The following is a 5,414-nucleotide window of genomic DNA, read 5'->3' on the forward strand; positions in this document are numbered from 1 at the left end:
TAGCTGCATCGGTTCCTCTGAAGACAGGAGAGGAGAAAAGACTTCAGATGGGGCACTGGGACTTGGGAAAGTTTCCGACCCGAATCTTGCGAGAGGAGACGAGACAGGGCGAGAGTGGAGTGACCCAGGAGATCGGCTGGCTCTTTCCCTACGGCGCTCCCTAAGGCGATTATCCAGTCTTATGGCTAGAGAGACCAACTCATCCAAGTTAGCTGATTCGTCCCTCACTGCTAACTCATCCTTAACCGAATCAGTTAGCCCTGTTTGAAAAACCCCTTGAAGCGCTGTGTCATTCCAACCCGCCTCTGCAGCTAAGGTCCTAAATTCCACTGAGTATTCGGCTACACTACGGGAGCCCTGTCGCAGTGAGAGGAGGCGTTTAGTAGCGTCCCTACCGCTGACGGGGTGGTGGAATACTTTCTTCATTTCCTCTACAAACTCTGGATAAGAATTACAAAGGTTGGACTGACTCTCCCATACAGCTGATGCCCAGGCTAGGGCGCTACCTGTAAGTAAACCTATCATATAACAAATCTTAGCTCTGTCGTTAGCATAAGTAGACGGCTGCTGCTCAAACACAAGAGAACACTGCATTATGAAAGACTTACATGTCCCTAAGGCACCTGCGTACCGCTCTGGAGTGGGAATATTAGGCTCACGTGAAGGGAGAGCGGGCTGGGCTGGAACCGGTGCTAACTCTTGTGGGGGAGCTGGATCTTCAGGAGCAGGCGGAGCAAGATGAGTTGAAACCAGGTTGAGGTGATGTCCCATCTGTGCTACGTTGGCAGCTAGTGATGCAAGGTTATCCATAACCTCTCTGAGCATCTGGTCATGCCGGCCCACGAGGACGCCTTGGTTGGAGAGAGCCTCACGAATTGGGTCCGAGCCTGCTGGGTCCATGGTGGCCAGATTGTTCTGTTAGGATTATGTTTTAAACAGGACCCAGGCGCAGGCAATGACTGGAGATGTTTAAAAGGTTTATTGTTCTGAGACTCAGGCGGGTTTGGAGACTATGGAGGTCCGGAGTGGAGGTAGGCAGTTCAGGCTGGACTGAGAACAGGGCAGGCAGGTATGGTGAAGGAAGAAGCAGGCAGGTTGGCTGGAAGCTCTGGTGGCCGATGGCTGAGGGATCGTACTGGAAGTACAAGGAGAAACTAATTACAAAAAGTACAGAATAACACGCAGACAGGATAACTGAAATGAGCAGCCAGGAGGATGCAATACCACTGGTGTAGAAAACAATCTGGCGGTGAGTTGCTGGGAGACTGGAGTAGATATGCTGTGTCTTGATTGGATTGATGAGGGACAGCTGAGCCGGTCGGCCAGGTGAGTGCAATCAGGCTGCTGCCTGCAAGGGAAACCACACCCCCTCCACACACACACAGGGGAACAAACAGGGACACACAGGGACACAGTTTGGGCCGTGACAGTATTACAATTAAATCACGGTAAAATATGTTCATTTTGTTGTAGTTGCCAGCGATTCTCTCACTAGTTTAGCATACTCAGCCCGGTTGTTGGCCCGGAAAGAACCTCGATTTTGGAGAGCCAGAAAACTGTGAAAAAGTACCCGCTAGCCGGAACTACGCCTAGTGGAAACGCAACCAAAAACGGGCCGGGCACGGCACGGCACGGCACGGCATGCTTAAACCGCGCTCGGCGCTGTAGTGGAAATGCGCCATAAGACTTGAAAAGAAAAGCACTTACAGCAAAGTGAGGAGGGGAATCTTACAATTTCAACTTTATTTATTCATTAATATATGGCGCCCTTTGTTTATGTTTATTTAGGATCCCCATTAGCTTTTGCTCTTGACAAAAGCTACTCTTCCTGGGGTCCGACACTTAAAACAATACAACAATACTCAACACAACAACATTCATGACATAAGTCCTGACATCATTAACAACATCACCAACATCATCAACAATCTCCAACATCATCAACAATCTCATCCACTTTCAACATCAAACTCAGCCAAGGATGAGTGCACCCACCAGTACAAAGCATGACATTAATTAGGGTTCACAATTCACAAGGGGTACATGCTCATTAGTAGATGGCCCTTAAATCTCTTCTTGAAAGAGGCTCTGGACTCTATTTCAGCAAGGTAGTTAGGCAATGAGTTCCATTCCTTTATAGCTCTATAAGTCACAGACGATTTCAGAAGATTGGTCCTGGGTTTAGGTGCCAGTAGATGGCCTGATGTACTGTAGCTTGTCTAGCCCTATGGTCATGCTTGTCTCTTGTGTAAACTATTTGATCATACAAATACAGTGGTTTTTTGCCAAATTGGACATTTCTGAGAAAAAGTGATAACACGAGATTGCAGACGTTTCTCAACCGGAAGCCATGATAGGTTTCTATGCATAACTCCAATATGAGTGCACTTCGAACAGTGGAGAGCTAGTCTGGCAGCCTTGTTTTGAGCCATTTGTAATTTCTGTATATGTGTTTGTGCGTACGTAAGGAAGGTCATTTGTGAATATAGAATATAACAAAGGCCCAAGCGAACTCCCCTGTGGGACCCCACACTGCAACACATTACTTTCAGAAAAGCTCCCATTGAAAAAGACTCACTGCCTTCTCCTAGCCAGGTAGCTCTCCATCCAACACATCAGAACCAAAGCCATAGCATTTGAGTTTGTTCAGCAGCAGACTGTGATCGATTACATCGAAAGCTGCGCTAAAGTCTAACATCACAGCTCCTACAAGCCTCCTATCATCCATGCTCTTTAACCAGTCGTCGGTCATTTGTGCAAGTGCTGTACTTGTAGAGTGACCATCTCTATATGCATGTTGGTAGTTCGTTGTCAGACTGTTACTGGAAAAGTAGTATTGAATTTGGGTGTATACTATTTTTTCTATTAATTTACTTAACACTGGGAGGAGACTTATAGGTCGACTATTGGAACCAGCATTGGTTTTTCTTTTATCCTTGGGTAATGGGATAACCTTGGCTTCCTTCCAGATCTCATTTTGCAAATGAGTTGATATGGGTAAGGCAGTAAAGACAGAAGGAACGGACATAATTTAAGGTCTGTTGGTGAAGCTAATATTACACCTGCCAATGTCTAATATACATAGAGTGATATATGAAGGACAACAAGAAACAGATTCTCCAGAATCCAGGCTGGGTTAATGGCTAACGGCTGTTTGGCACGAGTCCAGGGTTGAAGGAATCAGGATGTGGCAAGGTGACTAAAAATGACACAGTTGTTTTAGTTAATGTTTAATGCGTGTAATCTTTAGCACAGCGCCTTGGGAAACTAGTCAAACTTTAGTTTGAAGTGCCAAGTCCTGGGGTGCAGCTTTTGACATCAATGACATTTTTAATAATTCAATAATAATTTAAAAGAGTAACAAGGTTAAAATAACTCGATTTAACTTAATTGCACACGTTTTGCGCAAATACATAGAATGTACAAGTTGGCACATTTTATAGTGAGAGTACCGGTGCTGAATGGCGCACACTGTTGCAGGGGCTTCTCCGGAACCAACAACTTCATTTCCATGTATACCGAGTGTGTATTATATTAGTGACAATAACAAATCATGAATCCGGAAATGGATCCAGACAAACATGGATTTTGTTGTGTAATTTCTATCATTCAAAAATGGAGGTAGAGACTTGAAAATTGGACAACATAACGTTTTTTTGTATTATTTTAAGCAACACATTAAGTTGACGAAACACTCGAGTCTAATGTAATTAAAGTCAGATCCACTCGTGTCTTAGATGGGGTGCCAGTGATATCATAAAACTTAATGTACGAATTCAAACACTTTTTACCAGCTGTTCTGTATTCACCTTGCAGGTACAACTATGTGGCTCGTATCCTGGATAAAGTGTTTAAGTCATGGATGTTTAAAGTTTAACTTCTTCATATTTGTCTAACATGATAGTTTACTTTTCATTCAGGAAGTATGACGCTGCGCTGTCAGTAGTACGCTTGTCCATGTTTGTGATTGGTCAAATGTTGCTAACCACGCCCCTTTCACGTGAACGCACTCTCAGCCGGACAGAGAAACCCTGGGTTGATTTACCGAGTTGATAACCAGCGTCGTAGGACCGCTTAGCGAGATCTCGTTTGTTAGAAGCCAGATAACTCAAGAGATATCCAGGGTCTGTTGAACTGGATTCGTAGTACAGGCCACTGGTCAGGTAGTATTCAGCATGTTTATCTCATCTTCTGTACCAAAATGAACAAATATACTGTATGAGCCACGGGCCTGAACTGAAACAGATAATAATGTGGGCCATGAAACCAAAACAAAGAGCTAAAAGAAGCTAAAACACTTAAGGGAACTATAGAGTTTGCTAATGCTTGTTTTTTTGCTGGTTTGACACGAAGTGATTTCCATCCATTGTTCAAATTGAAAATAAATTATTTAAACAGCTTGAACTATTATTCATAACGATCACTACTTTCTGTATTTTTTGCTTTTTGATTCTTATGCTGATTTTTTACTTGGTATAAAGCCACATTTTAATTTGAAATAAAGGCGAACAAGTTAGACAAAACATATCCACCAAAACCAAAAACAACAGAACACAAGAGTTGGAAAAAAACCTAAAGATTTATTTGTAAAGCACTTTTCACAAAAATGCCCTTTAAACAAATTAGAGGGACTAATAACAATAAACAACAAGTTTACTAAAAATAAATAAATAAACTTTCTACAGTCCTATTTGGGTTAGTGTGTCCCATCCGCTCTGTGCGATGGCTGGAGTGTTAGAAAGGCTCTACCTCTAAAACATACACATTAACCCCTCCTGCATCCACCTCCACTGCAGTCACTACGGAAACAGCGCCGCCATTAACGTGTACTTTTGGTCCGTTGCCAGGAGGAGGGTCGACGTTAATAATACAGCACTAACCTTTTTATTGTAACTGTTACTGTGTGTGACAAAACGTATGAATGAAATTAAAAAAAACTAGCAGTTCATACGAGGATCTGTAAATGTGCTCCTTCTGTTCTTCCCCCCCCCCCCCTCTAAAAAAAAAGAAACATATCCTTCCTCTTTTATCTCTCTTCATTGACAGCAGCTTGTAGATGGAGCAACACAAGAGAAACTGACTGACCACCACAACACACACACACACACACACACACACACACCACACACACACACACACACACACACACACACACACACACACACACACACACACACACACACACACACACACACACACACACACACACACACACACACACACACACACACACACACCACATCACACACACACACACACACACACACACACACACACACACACACACACACACACACCACACACACACACACACACACACACCACACACACACACCACACACACACACACACACACACACACACACACACACACACACACACACACACACACACACACACACACACACACACAC

Source organism: Trematomus bernacchii, unplaced genomic scaffold (genome assembly GCF_902827165.1).
Source record: "Trematomus bernacchii unplaced genomic scaffold, fTreBer1.1, whole genome shotgun sequence".
Classification (NCBI taxonomy): Eukaryota; Metazoa; Chordata; class Actinopteri; order Perciformes; family Nototheniidae; genus Trematomus; species Trematomus bernacchii.